We start from the raw sequence: 18,660 nt of genomic DNA, 5'->3' as shown, positions 1-18,660 counted from the left end.
TTAAAATGACCAGCTGTAGTTAAAAGGTCAACTGCTTTAGAAGAGAGCCAGAGAAAAGAATGAAGGAAGAGAGACATGGTAAGAGTAAACAAGGTCAGGTTAAGGTCAAGCTTGGGGTCAGCCCGACTTTCAGCCTGAAATGGCAAATTACTGACCATGTATGACTCTTTCTATAGCAGGAGCAGGACAGATCCTGACAAATCCGATATTGTCTCAAGCCAATGGAACCTGCTTTGGCCACAGCCTGATAATAGTTTTCCCTTCTGTTTATAAAGGAACTAACTATGTTTTTTCTTTTGATGTTCTGAAGTTTTAAGACAACAATTTAGGAATTTACCAGCACATTTCAGGTGAAGTTTATTCCAGTGCAGATTGCCCAGCCAAGAACCCTCCACATCCTTAAGTCCTCAGTGTGGGACTTACGTAATAAAGAGGCTCATGCCCTGAGTGAATTTCATGCTTTACAGAGTTAGAAAGGGTAGTTTAAGTGCTGGTGGGGGCGGTGTAAGTGCAAACTCCAAAATTATGGGGAATGGGGACCCATTTTTACATTAGCGTTGTGAATATTACAGTGTAATTTGAATTCTTCAGCCAAAGACCTTGAGCTATGGAAAGTAAGAAAGCCCAGGAATATATTATCCAGGCTGGAGATATGAATTGTTAGTGAAATCCATGATACTCGATGGCATGAGATAATCTACTTACAGGCACCCCTGCTCATCTTGGGGCAGAAAGCACAAAGGTAGGAGTTGGGTTCTAACAGCTTTGCCATAAACAGTACTCTGCAGGTACATCATTTGGAATAGGGTCCTTTCCCCGCTGGCCCTAGTGTCAGTTACAAAGCAGCCCAGAAAGGGGATGCAACTCTGCTAGGTGCGTTGTTTGTCCTTCTCTGCCATCAGGATGACATTGGATTTGCCAGTATGGCAAAATTTGGAGCTTGTTGGCCACTCTGCTCTGTGAGTTTTTCCTTGAAATATGTGGACCTACGGGGAGTAATTTATCATAAAAGCTTGGGGATTTCAACTCTATCATCGAAGCAATGAAGCAGGGGAAAGCTGAGCCTAAAAGCTGTGCTGATTACCCGGGGTAACCTGATACAAAATCTATTGTTGCCGAGAGATTCTTAGCCCCCAGTATATCGTGCAATATTATAACCGCCTGATCTTCTCCTCTGCTGACAATGACCAGTTATTCCTCATTTTCTCTCTCTAAACGTAGCTGGGTTAGAATTTCATTTGCAGAAGGTATTTAGAGCAATTTAGAGACAAATGTCTCTGGTGTTTGCTCTGCACTTCCCCACCGCAGGCTTCGCTGAGCAGTTTTTAGTATCAGGAGCTCCATCTAATCTGTTTAATTTTAATAAATCCCTGACTGGGAGAAGAGGAGGGGTGGGGAGAAGGAGGCAGAGAGACACTATGGCCCGACTAATACTTCTTGTGAATTACTTGGCTAATAATTACCAAAGAGGAGAAACTGTTTGGTAGAACTGTTTGTTCCTGTTTGTTAATTCCCTCCCTCCCCTTTGCGCTAATTGCTCATATGGAAATTTAACAGTAGGAGAAAGGAAGGAACAGAGTCCAGCAATGCCTGCACCCAGGAGTTATTGGGAACTTGATCATATGGGATCTGCCCACTTGATCATATAATGTTACCTTTGCTCAGTGCTCCAGAGCAAAGAGATGCACATGTGCATCATGCCAGTTGTGCCCTAAGGGGAAGGAAAAATTCTTTCCTAACCCTAGATGTGACTAGTTCAACCCTGGGCATATGTAGGAGAATTAACATGGTTGAGTATTCAGTTCCAATTACAGCCTGAGACCTACCCATTGGCATTCTAAGTAACTGTCCAGTGTTTTTCCTGAATTCTAGTAAAGAGTATTCTACCAGGACTTCCTGGAGTGGAAATTTCAAGACTTATCCTCAGAGAAAAAATCCTGTCCATGTATTCATTAGTAATTACTGTGCAAGTCTGCAGCATGTTTCATCAAGGATCTCGTGACTTCGAGAATCATAGAGATTAAGGCCAGGAAGAATCACGAGATCATCTTGTTGGACTTCCTGTATATCACAGGCCACCGACACCACTCAGCCGACCTGTCCCAGAGCCTAGGCTTCAGCCCACAACCAAACATCTACAGTACAATTTTATAGCCCTGCAACCTGAGCCCTGTGAGCCCTAGTCAACTGACACGAGCCAGCCATGGGTGGTTTATTGCAGTGTATACATACCCTGAGAGGGTTAAGCTGCCTGACCCAAGGGCACACAGCAAGGCAGTGACAGAGTTAAGAAGAGAACCCAGGAGTCCTGACTAGCAGTCCCCTGTTCAAACCCCTAGACAACACTCCTTCCTTATATCATATATTGTATCATGTATCAGAGCATATCTATCATGTCATATCATATAAACATTTCTATGAACCCCTATGTTAAAAATAACTTTGTACATATCTCTGTAGGGAATAATACAGAGGCATCATCTCCTGGGGGGATTTTGCAGTTGTTCTGGTTGTAGTTTCTTCCAGCAGATTTTGCTGCAGAGAATGGGGCAGGACCACTGGCTTTCTGAGAGCTGTAAGGAAAGAGACTGATACCCTGGCTGTGGGGGAGCTCTCAGCTACCCTAGTTGCAATCTGTTCCAGTAGGAGTGGAATGTAGGGGAATGTAGGGGGTCAGGGCACTGGCAGCAGGGGTCAGGGCACTGGCAGCAGGGGTACTCCCAGCTACTGCAGTCTCAGCTTTGCTTAGGAAGTTTCACATCTGGAACTTGCAGTGACACAGTGCCTTGAATTATAATCTTGACTTGAAAAGGCAAATCCAATTTTGTTTTTTTTAAACATTGTTTAATATTTAATATAGAAATTGTGGTCCCAGGGGTGCATGTCAGTTCAGTCTGAAATGAAGGTTACTTTAGAATTGTCAGCTGGGTTGGGTTTGTTTTCTTGTGAAACAGCAGCTGGGTGGTAGTGGAGGGAGGCTGCCCCTATTTCTGTGAAGTTAAGAGGTTGGGGGTTGTATATTACAGGCCTGGGGTAATAAGCCTGATGAAGATGGAGAGCGTGAGGAAAGTGTCCTGGATTTAAGGTCCTTCAAAAGTTCAATGAGATTTCTGCATCGTCTTGAACACTTTAAAACTTTCTAAATTCAGAGGCATTAATGAGAAACATGAAGTTATTAGAATCATTTGTCATTTTCTTTGAAGCTTACACTGGCATTTTGTGTAATTTATGACATTTCCTCCTTTTTATTGTGAACTTCTTCAGATGAAGGGGAAAAGCAGCTGTTTTCCTTCAGAGTATCTGAAAGGGAAACAAAGATGCTGTTTGTTTTTTGTCCAAGTAGCTGATCCTGCTGATGATACGCCACGGAGAATCGGTGCCTGGGGAGTAATTAGACAGTATGTGGGGTTTAAACCCTGGTGGGTATATGTCTGTTGTTGAGCTGTTGCAGCTCAGATGTCCTGTAATGCTCAACTACCCATCTAGTAGCTCATGCGGGTTAAAATTGTGTTCTGAATCTGTAACATGTGACTGCAAAGGGAGGATGGTCCAGTGGTTAGGGTGCTAGCCTTTGGCTTGGGAGCCTCTGTCTAAATCTCTGCTCAGTCATAGACTTCCTGTGTGATCTTGGGCAAGATACTTAGCCTCTGTTCCCCATTTGTAAAATGGAGATCATAGCACTGCCCGATCACACGGGAGTAAGGAGAATAAATTCATTCAAGATTGTGAGGTGCTCAGGTACTACAGTGATGTGGGCCTTATAAGTACCTTAGATAGACTACGGTCGCTGTTGAATTACATTGGGGAAGAGTAAATCCAGAAATGTGTGGGGTCAGAAACTCTCTTTAGAACACTTATTACCTTGATTGGTGCTTTGTATGTTCATATACGCCTGCTTCCCAACCGAGTCAAACTTCTGTTTGATGAGATGAGCAGGAGGTCGGTGGGAAGCTTTGCCCTTAACATGTTGGGTCTATTTATCTGTTTCATTACCTCGGCTTGTAGGAAGCAAGTAAATACAGAAGTTTTTCCACGGCTCTGTGGCCTGTGGGTTCCACACAGCTTTTTCAGTGCAGTTCAAGTAAAGAAGATGATAGAAGTGGGAGGTGGTTGTCAGACTGGAGGATAGAAGGCAGCTGGAGCTGAGGGCTCCTAAGATGCTGGTAAAAAGGCATTACATAAATTATGGAGTTTTACGTGCCCCACTCCACAAAGGACCAAAGGTATTTACTCCTTAGGAAACAAAAGTACTCAATCCAGGAGTCTGCTGTAGAAAATCAGCTCCCTTCTCTTTCTCCTTTTAATCAACTGCATTCCTGGAAGTTGAACCCCCACCAGTAACTAAACAGCCTCTTTGCTGAAGACAAACTGCTGCAGAAAACCCGTGGTGGATCACGTTGAGGATGGGATAGGAGGGGCCACAGCCTGTAGTTGGCGAGTTTTAAGGGGAGTAAATTCTTCTGCAGATTTCAGTTTAACTCTCTTTTATTACTTTCCTTTTTTATAATTTAAGTCCATTTCATGAGGCAGTTTGCATGTCCTTGAATGGAATCTTGTTACCATGAAAGCTCTTTTAGCATTGATTTCATACGTCTTAATTTAATAGCTCCATCATTACTGAGAAGCCCTGAGAGTGAGGCCCTAGCTTTCCAGGTCACTGACCTTTTAATTACAAACCTTGTTCTGATGGCCAGGTTATCGACTGGACAGCTCCCAGCTTCTGCCCTCAGGATGCCAGTGAAAATAACGGCCTTTCCTCCCCCACCTCCAGAAAAGGGAGGAAAAGAAAAGTAACCTCTTGTGTTTCTAAAATTAATTTTCTCCTTCAGCTTTACTTTGTAATTAATTCTTTAACATGTCTCAGTGAAGCTTGAACAATTTTTACCAAGCTTTTCCTTGAGCACAAAACACACTGCAAGTCAACGGAGTCCAGTGACAGCTCATGCAAAAAGATCCAGTTAGTAACGTGCTGCCAAGACCCACACATCCCAGGAGGATTGTGGAGGTCCTCTCCTCCAGCTTTTGAAGACACACTTAGTTTGACTCAGGGATGTGTAGAGAGGGGTCATATATCCAGACTAGTTTACTCATTCTCTCTTGACTTAGCAGGATATGGATTTAGGAAGAGAGGGGCAAGAAATGGAGCGAAGGCATTAAGAGACAGATTTTCAGCCAGCCTTTGTTTTTTGTGTGTCCACTTCTGTGCATGCAACTGATTGTGCTAGTGGTTGCTTATCACTTATGGCACATGCAGATTGGATAACTGGCTGTCCAGCTGTCTAAGTGGTGTGTGCAAATGACTGTGCAGACCCCATGACTAGCATGGACAACAAAAAAGGGATGGAAAGCTAGAGGCCAGAGCTGAAAATGTGGCTGTTAGTAACTTTAGTTTGCTTTGCAATTACATGAGAATTCTCAGTATATTATGCATGCAATACAACTGGAGCCAACAACCTCAGACCAGAGTAAGAGAAAAGAGCTGAATGGAATAGCCGAAACCAGGGAGGATGCTTACTCCAAACAGTGATTCAGAAGTTTAGAACAGCTGCTCAGATATGATAAAAACCTTTGTAGACAGATAAAACAAGAGTGCTGAAGAGAGGTTGGATGGCACTTTCCCCTGGAAATGGAGTATTTGCAAAGTAAATAATTGTCTACATTTCTGTAGTGCATTTCATCTGAGGCTCTTGGAGCACATTACACCCATCAGCTGATTTAGACACTCAACACCCTCTTGAGAGGTATAAAAGGGTTATGATGAGAGATCACTTCACCTACCATTGAAATGGAGCCACCTTGAAGGTAGAATGCAGCAGCTGTTTAATGCTATTGCAAGAGTTTTAGGACAGGAAATGAAGAATACTGTATCCAAGTGATCTTGCAGGTGGAGACTTGTAGGGATGGAGAATGTAATTACCTGAGTTAAAAATTTGCTAAGATACTTGAAAGGCACTATGGCATCTTCAGTAACCACAAAGAGTCGGGTTCTATGTTTTTATGTCTCATATGAAAGGCACATCCCAGTATCCTTTTACATTATTCTGGGACACTGGCTCCTTATTAAGTTTGAGGAAAGAATACCCAACACCCCTTCCTGCAATATTGTTGTGGTTGTCAAGGCTAATTCTCCACTGTGGCACTTCGAGTGCAGAAGATGGGGGCCCGCAAGGATTCTAAAAATTAATACTGGCCACTCCAGGCTTGTATTAAACTCCCAAAATTACAGCTTCTCTCTGACCTTGGATGGGTAGATGCTGCCACCACCCAAGTGCAGAACCCCTTTGAGAACCCAGGAAGGCACACTTGGGAATTCCTTCCTGTGGGGTACCATCAAGCCCTTTCACCTGCCCTCTGGGGAAGAGCTGAGAAAGAGAAAAAAGAAAAGAAATCAGCTGTTCCCACCAGCTAATTAAACAACCTGTGCACAAATCTCTTAAGACACAAAAATCCAATTCTCTTCTTAAAAAAGGTAAATTTCATTAATTAAAAAAAAGAAAGAAAATACATCTTGGAACTTAGGCATTTGCTAGATTTAAAAAAAAAAACCTACAAGGATGAAGCATCAAGAATAGCTTTCTTGAGGTCCAGCTTAAAGGTTACAAGCAAAACAAAAAGCACCTGGGGTTAGCACAGAGGACTCCGCAAGCCATAAAGGAATAAAAGAGATAAACCTAATTGCGTCGTCTTAGACATTTCCTGATCTACTTACATATCTGGGGTTTCAAATGAGTAGTTTCTAGGTATGATACTGATGGGTTTTCATTCCTGGCCCAAGCCCTTACAGCAGAGCTCTGTCCTGTCCGCCTCTCCCCGGAGAACAACCCAGACAGACAAAAGGGGAGTCATTTTTCAATTTTAAAAAGTTCTAGCCTTTCCATTGGCTCTTCTGGCCAGGTGTCCACTCACTTCCTTTTACCTGTGCATAGCAGTGAAACTTTTTAACCCTTTTCAGGTAGAACAATTAGAGAACAGCTACTAAGAGGGATTTTAGAGCTACTGGCTGGCTGAGTGTCCATAAAAGGGAGCTCTCCCCCCTCCCCCTTCATTTATCACAGTGGTCTTTGATGTCCTCGCTACCATGTATTGAGCCAACATGACCCTGTTTATCTTTCAAGATCTGATGAGCTCCCTGGGACTCAATCCAGAGCCATAGAATGAAGAGTGAGAGACTGAACGTGTTTTTCAGCACTAGCAAACTTGCAACAGTTTCCATTTGAATCCAAGTTATCTGCAGTCACATCTGCTCTTGGCACTCTGCTAATGTTTGCCCAATGCTGATAATGTTCAGCATATACACAGAAGATTCCTGCTGCAGGTTGCTCATGACCCAGTAGTACAAATGCATTCATGAGTTGGAGATTAGGACCACAGCTCTATGTTGTTAGTTTAATTTTTTTTCCTGAAAATGATTGAGAATCTCCATCCATCTGCTAAGAAGAGATGTCTCCCTATCCTGCCAGTCTCGCATGTGCATATCCATCATCTGGTGTTCTGTGCCAGCCTATTCATCATGCTGACTCTTCTTCCCCCATCAGTTTTCCCACTGCTTGTGTTATCTGAACTTGTCATGAACTCTACAGATTTTCTCAGCTTTGTGCCAAGAGGAAATGTGCAACAGCAATGCCAGCAAAGCTTCACCAACCGATCAACTGTTAGGATATCCCGGGGAGTCGATTAGATAGGGCTATTCCTTGGGGCTGCTGAGCTTTTGAAAAAGGTGGAGCTTTTAGGATGAGGGATATTTGGAAGATTTGGAAGAAAGATAGGGGGCAAGCCACTGGACCCCCATACTAATGGGGAGAATGATTCACATCCTGCCTCTGATTATGGCCAGTGCCTGGGATTCAAGAAATGACAAAAAACATGCAACTTCTAGGATAGCTGCTTGTTGATGCTGGAGACAAAAGAAGGGGAGATCCTTCCCGATCACTGCAAGAGATCATCTTATGTTCTGACGCATGGGCTTTGCTTAGCAGAAATGTTATCAATTGTTGAAAAATCACCCAGCCTTTATTTTTGATGGGAAATATCAGGGATGGAATCAAGAATGGGACTGGGAAGCATAGTGAATGCCTCTAAACATTTAGTGCAGGTCAGGAGACTTTAGAAATGATCTCTTTTTGTTTGAAACCCCACTGTGGTCAAGGGACGCATAATAATTTTTTTAAAAGTTGCTTTGTATAACACTGTAAAAGGTTGAAATTAGAGCTGGTTGAAAAATGAAATTTCTGTCCTATTGGAAATTCTGAGGTATTGAATTGGAATGAAAAATTGAAAATTCAGAATTTTTTGCAAAATGAAGTATTCCAAAATATTTTCTTGCTATTATAATGTATAATATAAGGGACGGATGTAATAAAACATAATATAAAAGTCAAAATGATGAAATTGAAACAGAATATTTTGATGTTATCGAAACAGAATGTTTGGATAACTTCTCATTGAAATCGTCAATGAAATTGAGGGTCTTCCTGTGAAATGTTTCTGTTTAGTTGAATCAGCATTTTCTAATGGAAAAATGTTTTTTGGAAAATTTTTGACCAGCTCTACTTGGAACTGAAATGCTTCTTTACGGAAGTTCTTCCTGCAACCAAATAAGTATCTAATTGTTTATTTTTGTAGGCTTGCTCCCAGAAGCAGAGCAGCACACCCTGTTTCATGCTTGCAGGGTTGCTCATGATGTGCTAGGCTGCTGGCTTTGAACTGCAGCATTTGCTGATGGGGGGAACCCCCACTTGGACCTGCAAAAAGACAGAAGAAGAAAAAAGGAAGGGCAAACTTAGGGCCAACCAACCTTGACAGTATGACCCTTTAAGTAACATTTCCAGTGGGGTTTGATAAGTGCTTTGCAGTTTCATGTCGAAAAGATGAAAATTGCGGTGACTTTTTCATCTGGTTTCTGTGCAAGGCTCTGGAAAGTGCATTGCATGAAGCACCCGTTTGATGTTTTAATGATGTTGCAGAAGAATCCATTGAGGAAGAGAGACTCACAGATTTGACATCCTTAAAATGCTCGTTTATTTGTTCCATAACAGAGGGTACAAGTCACGTTAGTGGTAATAGCCTCTCTCTTACTTCAGGCTCACCCTGTGACACACTTGAGCCATTTAGATGTGCATTCCACAGAAAAAGAGAGCTGATTTCATTTACAGTACAGTGAGTGAAGAATCAGGCACAATTTCCATTTCTCCCAGTTCACTTGTTGTCCAGGAAATTCAGCAGTATTTCAGTGGAGCAGGGTCCATCAGCACCTGTGTTGTGTCTTCATAGTTTGCAAAGTATTGGTAAATTGGAATACATTTATACAGAGCCCAGAACGCACTCAGACAGTGCCTAGAAAGTTGTGTTTGCTCCAGATGTAGCCTTTATTTTAACAAATAAATGGAGTGTTACTGTTTTAACAGTGACTTTCATTTTGGCTCTCTGACAATAACTATGTAATGTAGAAGTGGTTAAAAGTGACTCTGCAAAATTAGCTCCTTTTGCTTCCTGTGTGTGTTTTGAGTCATACTGGCCTTGTTTACTGTCAAAGCCTTGTTTCCATTCCTGTTAGCACTGCAGAGCTAATACCACGATGGCAGCATGAGCTGGATTCCATTCTGGATCAAATTGTCAGCTAAATTCTGAGTTTTGAGTCTTTAGTATTGATGATGCTGGGCAAGGAGAACAAAGCTAGATCTTCAGACCCTAGGTTGAGATTGCATCAGTGACAGGAAAGTCATCTTTTGATGTATGTATTTAGCAAATTTAACTGGATATCCTTGAGTGAGACAATAAATATAGGGCAGCTAGAGGTAGGCTGGTGTGATGGTTAAATCTCAGGACCAGGTGTCAGGAGATCTAGGTTCTGTTCCTGTCTCTGCCATGAACTTCTTGCATGATCTGAGGCAAGTAACATAATCTCTCTGGGCCTCAGCATCCTCATCTATAAAATGGGGATAATGATGATTACTTCCACCTCACAGGCATGCTGAGCTTTAATCAATTCACATTTGTAAAGGGATTTGGGATCCTCATAGCAAAGTTGCTAAACAAGTGTGTATCCTGCAATGCGTGATTTTTGAACCGCACTTTCAGAGAGAGAATTTACCTCAATCGGACGTATAAGGCAGGGGAAGTTTGTCAGAATGCCAAGGCTCAAGCAGATTGCATGCAATCCTAATCTAGCCCTGGAGCTCTGACCTTTGAAGCAAGCTTCACCTTCAGACAGCCAAAGAGATCTATGTATGCTTGTATAAAAATATGTTTTTGGATTGAAGGAGGAGTTCAGTCTCCATGGCCATCCAGCCCAGGGAAATTCAGTCTGTAACCCATTCATGAATGAACTTTCTCTTCCAGTTCTGGAGGGACAGCCCTCTCCCCTGGGGTGGAGTGGGGAATGTAATCTAGGACATGCCATGTTACTCTTCCAATGAAACCTATCCCACTCATGTTGGTGCTGCCCTGCCCGGGGTGGGATGCGGGAGATGAATTGTCTCCATGTTAATTTAATCTGTGGGCTCTCCTGGACCACAGTTTTGTTGTGTAATAGACCACATCTTTTGTAGCGACAAGGGGACTGAGTGCTCATGTTGCTATAATCACATTATTCTTTTCTGCTTCCCACCACTCCCTCACTAATTTTAACCTGGGGAGGACCCTCCTTGGATAGGAGGAGAGTTAAGTCTTGCGTTTGTTCTTTCTGATTCTTTCTGATGGATCCTAGCCCAGAACAGACCCCCAGCCCTAGGATATGAGAGGAGAATTCGTTCTCTATTAAATCTGAGGCTCTCTTAAGTAAAAACTGTTGACTTTGTCATATTGTGCAAATGTGCATTGCTTTTATCAAGACAATAAAGGGTAAATGGGGTGATCTCTGCTCCTGTGGAGCGGTCGGATGGTTACATTACACAATCTTCTAGAACATCTTGCAGCAAATACATGGGTTATATTAAAAGTTGCAATCATATCATTTTTTAAAGTAAATTGCTGACCTTATGCAGTGGAATCAGCTTTATTGAATTTCGCCAAAAATGCGTTTATAATTCCCCCCTGCCCCTGCATACACACGATATTCATGTCCTTGCTGTCCATGTGGAAATGTCCCTTTTTATGGTGATAAACAAAATTAAATTTATCTGTGCCTCTGCTGCCCTGCCTCACCTTTAAGATTCCATTGGGGGGTGGGTAGGGGTGCCAGTAGGTGGCCTTACTCCAGAGGGAGGCTGGGTTGTGTCTTTGCACAAAGAGATAGGACATTGGACTGTGGCCGGAGGCCACTGAACAAATCGCATATCTAAATCTTGCCTGTTGGCAGAATTCTGTACTGCCATGGAAGCATTTCCCATTTAGGGGGCGGATATATAGCTCTGGTATTTTCTAGGAATGCTGAGGCATGAGAACATGTAAAACATTAATTTTGACTATAAATGCCTATATTTTGCTCTTAGGTGCTTTCTAATTACCGTACACTACAAAGAATAAATCATTATTGATGTAGTCTCATAATATCACTATTATACTCCTCCCCAGTAATAAACTATAATAATCCCTCAGCCCCCTCCCTAAATTCCTGCAAGAAGAGATACTTTGCAGTATGGCCAGGAAGTTAACAAATTTATATCCTGCACTTCTAGAGCGATTTACATGTTGAAAGCACTGTACAAACATTAGCTAATCCTCAAAACACACTGTGTGGAAGCGAAGCATTATTATCTCCTTTTCTACACTCCGTTCTGATTGTACTTCCTCATCTGATTAGCCCTTTTCATTTTAAAAGCATTTTACAAATGTTAATCCTCAGGAAGCTGCTGGGAGGTAGGCGGAAAGTATTATTATCCCAATTTTACAGATGAAGAAACTGAGGTACAGAGGTTAAGGAGTCAGTGTACCAGATCTGGAATTAGAATAGAGGAGTTCCTTGCTCCCAGTCCTGAGCTTAAACCACCATATTGTGCTAAGGTGCCAATATAAATCAATGTGTTGTTATTGAGACAGCATAATTTCTCAGACTATTTTTATGTATTTCCTTCTACAGGCCCCAGCTTCGTTTGTAACTAGTTGTATTCCCCACAGTCCAAACAGAATCATGTAAGTAGATGAAAGGGCAGGCTGTCTCTATAATGCTTGGCATATGCCCCTTTCTGCTACATTTCCCCCAGTCCCTCTCTTTGGGCATTTAAAAGACCAGTTTCTCATATCTTAAGTGAAGAATATCCCTGCTCCCGCTCCTAGAGTAACCAGGAGCATGCAGCTGTTAAACCCAGAAATATAAAATACATGTTTAAAAGATGACTCTGAGTGTATTTAAAAAGAGCGAGAGAGAAGAGGAGTTCAGGGGAACCAAAAAATAGCAGCTTCCATTACGGTAATTAAATGGCAGCATTTAACCTATCAGGCTGTTGCGTGTATGTGAGAGGCGAGCAGGGAGCTGCATTTGAAATGATCACTGTATCCCTTGGGGAACAGAGTAGTTAAATAATTTGTTTGTGAGGTGTGAGTTCAGTGTCGGTAAAGCGAGCATGTGTGTGTTAGGAGCTGCGGGGAGAAGGGGGCGTCGGCGGCTATGTGTTTACAGAGAATACCCTGGGGGTTGGTATTTACTAGCACCTGTGTGCTGTCAATAAGAACACAAGCTGCTGTTGCCTGTTGGTTAAGTTATCAGAGGAGTTGGGGCCTCACCTAGTTCCAGGTATTGCATCATAAAGGCAGAACTTGCTTCATGCCAGGCCGCCTGGGACAGGCAAGAGGAACAATTAAAGAAAACCAGGGAGAAAATGGGGTAAGAAGTGAATGGAGTCATTCTGATGAACTTCAGACACTGCAGTGACTGTAAAGCAGAGGTGGGCAACCTGCAGCCCGCGGGCTATGCACGCCCCGTCAGGGTAATCCACTGGTGCGCTGCGAGACAGTTTGTTTACGTTGACCATCCACAGGCACGGCCGCATCTGAAGAAGTGGGGTTTTTACCCACGAAAGTTTATGCTCAAATAAATCTGTTAGTCTTTAAGGTGCCATCGGACTCCTTGTTGTTTTTGTGGGTACAGACTAACATGGCTACCCCCTGTTGCTTTCCTGTTTAGTGCCATCTAGGGTCTGTCTGCCTCTTCTCATCCCCCTACTATATTTGTTTCATTTGTCTGGAGAGTATTTCCAGACACCAGAACTTCAAGACCTGTCCTGGCACAATGTGAAATGATACTGGAAAATCTCCAGACCCTCCAGCTGCCCCACCATCTAGTCTAACGGATGCTCACTAACATACACACAAATGTTTCTGAATATTCACGCCAGTTATTAAATGAATATACTTCCACCATGTTGTTGCCTCTCTTTTGTTTGCATTCTGTGAAGATTCCAGCCAATGAGTTCGCTGGCAGAAAACAACCACTGTTCATTGAAAGCAAATCTTGAAATCACAATTGAGTGTTCACCCCAGAAACCTGATTTTAATAGAACCCAAAGGCTTTTTATTATACAAGAAAGAAAACTCCGGAGGTATATTTGGCATGGTAATCGTAACCCTAGAGAACCATGTTTTGTGTATGCCCAGAGAGAGCAATGATGAAACTCCTTTTATACCTTACCAGTTGAGTACGCTGTGTGCATTTGTGTAGTCACCATAATATTTTCCACTGCTTCGTTATTTTTACTGTTGTTAGCATGAGTCGTCTTTTGGGCAATTTATCCAGACTTCTTTAGTTTTATTCAGAACTCTGAAGAGCTGCTGAAGACTCATGGAAAAAAACGCTCTTTTGTCTAAATGGAACATTTTCCATTAGATTTGCATGTCCCCTGTATTTTCTGTCTTTCTTCCTTTCTCCTTTGTTACTAAGTACACATAACCCAAATACAAAATTTTTGTTTCTTAAAAGTTCATCTGCTGCTGTGTCTTACCCCCCACCTGAGATCAGTGTCCTGTGTGATGACATAGATAGTTGTTTTCTAAATGCATATGAGGTAACCAACAGAATTGTGAAGGGCAGGTAGATATAATTTAAAAATATATTTTAAAATTACAATGCAGGAACCTCTTAAATAGAATGTATTTCAACCCTTTTATTGGCGCCATCAGCCTTTAATTTTACAGGTGGCTAGCTTTGTACTAGCATTCAACAAACATTGTTTTAATGACATTTAAAAGATGTATCTAAAACAAAAAAGAATAAAGAAACCAGGCATGATGTATAATGAATACTAGCTACCACGCTTCCTCATATGAATATATTGGCATGTCTCTCACTTTCAGGGAGATGCAAATCAGAGGTGCCATATAATACCTACCACTTAGATGGATTTTTCCTTATCAAGTTAATCCCCTCAATACCCTGATGAAGTGTATAGGTGTGCAACATTATCCCCATATTACAGATGGGCAAATTGAGGCAGAAAGGTGAGGTGACTTGCATGATGCAAAGAGGGAATCTGTGACAGAGAAGGATTTAAAACTCTCTAGTTCCTGGCTTCCATCCTGTGTTCATTTCATTAGAGCATTCTCCCGTGGCTTTGGGAATGGGCAGTAGTAGGTAATTGTGCTCACCCCATTATAGCAACACTTCCTGTTGTGTAAGGAAGGCATAATATACATGGCAATAATTGTATGTGACTTAATGTACCTTTGGTACGTCTCTGCCTATCGCACACTTAAAAGGGTCAACAGCTACACATTTTAGATGTTTTTTCTTGGCATTAGCCTAGGCTGATTTGTTTAGTTGGTTCATTTGTGAAGTTTAAAATGTTGATAGTAACAGAGGCAGCAAGAAACATCAAGGCAAATACATTCCAATCAACCTTAGGCTGTAGAGAGTACTCCCTGATAGCCATTGTTTAATGTAAAATATGCCAGATTCCCATGCTAGTGGAGCCATCAGAAATTCTAGAGTAAAATAAAGAACCAGGAATAGCAACTGAAGAAAATATTTCTCATTCTTTCATATAGAAATTCTGCTATACCCCAGACTTCCTAACAAATCCTGTTAAATGATTCTTTAATATGCCCTGAGTATGCCAGCAAGGCATCACCAGTACTTCTGTAAGATTTGTTACTCCGAAACCTCAGACTTCAAAAACTCTGGGTCTGAAGTTTCATACTAGTCTTCCAGTCCTGCAGGTCGATGTGAATTTTCTGATCCAAATTCATTCCAAGTCTATCAAGAGATGCAGAGCCATGTGGCATAAGTGGATAAACCTACAGAAGAAACTGGAATTTTTATAAAAGTTTATTTATGAAAATTTGGGGACGATTGGAAAGTGAGGGCGAACTCCAGAACCACTTTCCAGCAAGGGAATCCTGACCAAAAGAGTTAACCAAACCTGTCAGTCTATAAAATGATGCCTCTCCTCTCTACCATTCAAAATGTTTCCTCTTCAAGTTAATTTGATCTTACATGGGAACTTTGAAGAAAGGTCCATATGTGGCCAACAATTCTCATACCTTGGACTATTGGAGGCCTGTGCTTTCCGTTTTCAGTTCTGGGAGCAAGTCACCTTGTAAAGACAGAGTCTTCAGAGGTCACCATTGAGCACCTCAACAAAGGAGCCACTTAAGCTTTTTTGCTACAGCTCCCCTGCAATAACAAAGTTACTGTTTGAGTTCCCGCTGCCTCCCTCATCTTCTGTGCTAGAATTCTGTAGTGATGTTCATCATAGAATATCAGGGTTGGAAGGGACCTCAGGGCGTCATCTAGTCCAACCCCCTGCTCAAAGCAGGGCCAATCCCCAATTTTTGCCCCAGATCCCTAAATGGCTCCCTCAAGGATTGAACTCACAACCCTGGGTTTAGCAGGCCAATGCTCAAACTACTGAGCTATCCCTCCCACCATATCAGTCAGCCTAGGTCCTGAAGGGATCAGCATGGCAGGTTGTGCCTTGAAGATGCAACTGTTTGATGTGGGTCAGGTCATATGATCTGAAAATATAGTTTAATATTTTAATTCTAAAGATAAGACTTAAAAAAAATCCTTCTGAAATTGATTTTTTTTTTTTTGGTGTCACCTGATTTTGAAAGAGAACCTCAAACTTTTCCGTCCGTACCCCCAAAATACTGACATTTTCTCCTCTCCCACCCAGAGAAAAAGTTCTCTCTGACTGTACATCAGCCAAATGTCAGTATTATTCTCATCATTCTCTGCTACTAAATAACTTTTAAGGAGTTAAGGATGGACATTTGTTTCACACTTAGGAACTGTATGAAAGTTTTTCAACCTTTCTGTTTCTTGTTAAGATTGGCAGCCATGCTAGTTTCTATAGCTAACTTTTTTAAACTAAGATTTGGTGAGGATTTTCTTCCCTGCCTCTCCACCCCCAATAGCTGGCTAATTTGTGTGCTGTGTAGACCAAAAACTATTCACGTATCAGAGAAGCGAGCCCATAGCCTTTTCCTCCTGGATCCTTCGGAATATGAGTTGTTAGCATGGTCCCCACTTTAGCAAAGAATAGGTTTCATGGACTACTTTCCAATTTCATTTCCAGTCACACAGCATCCCTGTGACAATTATAGCAATTGCTTACCAGAAAAATTAAGATTAGGAAAATATTGTTGTAATTTAATTGTGTTTAATGCAATTACCTTTTTGTCCTTAAAAAAACCCAGCCAAACAACTGATCACACTGTGTCTTTATCTGTTCTTAATGTCATCTTCCCCTTCCATGCATTGTTGTTATATATTCTTTGTATTGTGATAGCACCAAGGAGCTCCATTGATGGATCGAGGCCCTATTGTGCCCAGTGCTGTCCAGACACAGAACAAGAGTCCCTGCACCAAATAATTTACAATCTTAAGTAAAAGACCAGAAAAAGCAGGTGGATACAACAAATCGACTGAGTCCTCTCTCTCCACGCACATGCCTCTTTGCTGTCTGGTTCCCTTCTCCCCTGCCTGTGTGCTATAGCTCTTGGTTTCCGACTCCCTGAACATGCTACCCAGTCTCTAGGTACCCTTCCCTCTTGTTCCAGCTCCCTTTGTGTGCTGCCCAGATACCTACTCCCCTTGATAATCTGTCCACTGACTCCCCTTCACATGCTTCCTGGTTCCCTGCTCTTCTCCCGCCAGCGTCTCCTGGTGGTGGCCTTAGTAGTCCTACTGTTGTCTAAGATCCCCAGTGGCACCTCCTGTTACTTCCTCCTCTTTTCCTCTTCCTATTATTTTAGTCATGGGCCGTAATGGAGGCAGCTAGGTTGGCCTCCGCTCCTTGTTCTAGCATCTTTTACAGGTACCTAGACCCTTTTGATGCCTGTAGTATCAGCTTAGAAAAAAGGAGCACCATGGTTCAGTGGACAGGGCACTAGACTAGGACTCATGGGAAGAGGGTTCTATGCCCAGCTCTGCCATTGACCTGCTTTGTGACCTTGGCCAAGTCACCTCCCCTGTCTTTCTTCCCTCACCCTTGCTCTATCTTGTCTATTTAGACTGTGAGCTCTTAGGCAGAGAGTTCCCCCCACTATGTGTATGGACAACACCTAGCACAACAGGGCCCTGATCTCTGTTGGGGGCTCTAGGCACTACTGTAATACAAATAAAGTAATGAGGAGGGGAGCCAGCACCATGTGACCTGCCAGCTGCCACCATGTGCAAGGACTCTGACCACAGTATGCGATCTGATGTTTTTGAACAGGAATTAGCTGCTAGGTGCATCAGGAGTCCATTTCTCTGAATACAGAGCCCCATTTCCAAGGAGGCCTAGTTGTCGTGGTAGTAAGTGTTTACATTATGAGAACATTAGGCTTATTAGGTTAGCATCTAACCTCCTCTATTATCTGGGATTTTTAGGGGGTGGATTTACATGCTGGCCCTCAAGCAAATGTTCCTGAGAAGATTTAGTCTTGATCATCTTCCATTCTTGGTAAAAAGAAAAGGAGTACTTGTGGCACCTTAGAGACTAACCAATTTATTTGAGCATAAGCTTAAGCTGTAGCTCACGAAAGCTTACGCTCAAATAAATTGGTTAGTCTCTAAGGTGGCACAAGTACTCCTTTTCTTTTTGTGAATACAGACTAACACGGCTGTTACTCTGAAACCTCTCTGTATAGGTTACATAGAGGGGTAGCTCACTTCTGTCTTGTTTGCTGGTTTTACCACTACCTAGAAAGACTTGGTACGTCTAATAGACAAGTGCCTCCTTGTAAGGAGCTAAGAAAGAGACAGGTCCCTATCTGGTTTTGCATATAGTAGTGACATAGGAATTTGACCATATTCAGGGACAAAACTTTGAGTGCTCTGTAACTAAGACCATGAGCACTTCTGATCCTGTCTGATCTTGTGCAAAATCTGTGACAATCAAACTGAGCAAGCAGTCTGTTGATTCAAAGGTGATGAGTTCAAATCCTATTGAGGCCGTGATGCTGCATCTGGCAGCCTCACAGAATTTTGAAATAGATAAGACCTCCTATATTACATCACATAATCAAACCACTTCCTCCTCCTCTTCCATGATTGTTCCCTATACTCTATTTCTAGTGATTTATCTAATCTAATTTGGGTCCCTGAAATGTATAATTTAGTACTGGAAGCCTTTGCTTTGTCTATCCCTCCCTTTTTTCCTGGGTGGGACAGAGATAACATACTTCATACAAATGGAGAGCTCTCTTTGCATTAGAAGAGGAAGACCTGACCTCTCTTATGACAGGCAAAACTGTGTCTACTCTCCTTTAAACCACCAGTGAAATACATTTTGCACTAGCTTA

The 18,660-nt window shown here is 42.3% G+C and overlaps 1 protein-coding gene across 1 annotated transcript in view; it reads left to right on the top strand.

Annotated features, from left to right (window-relative positions):
- Window positions 1-18,660, top strand: part of PEX14 (peroxisomal biogenesis factor 14) — a 105,108-nt gene that overhangs the window by 54,328 nt on the left and 32,120 nt on the right. The window lies entirely within an intron of this gene.

This window comes from Lepidochelys olivacea, assembly GCF_965140295.1.
Source record: "Lepidochelys olivacea isolate rLepOli2 genome assembly, chromosome: 18".
Taxonomy (NCBI): domain Eukaryota; kingdom Metazoa; phylum Chordata; order Testudines; family Cheloniidae; genus Lepidochelys; species Lepidochelys olivacea.
The sequence above is the reverse complement of the archived record's forward strand: the minus strand, read 5'-3'. Positions and strand labels throughout refer to the sequence as shown.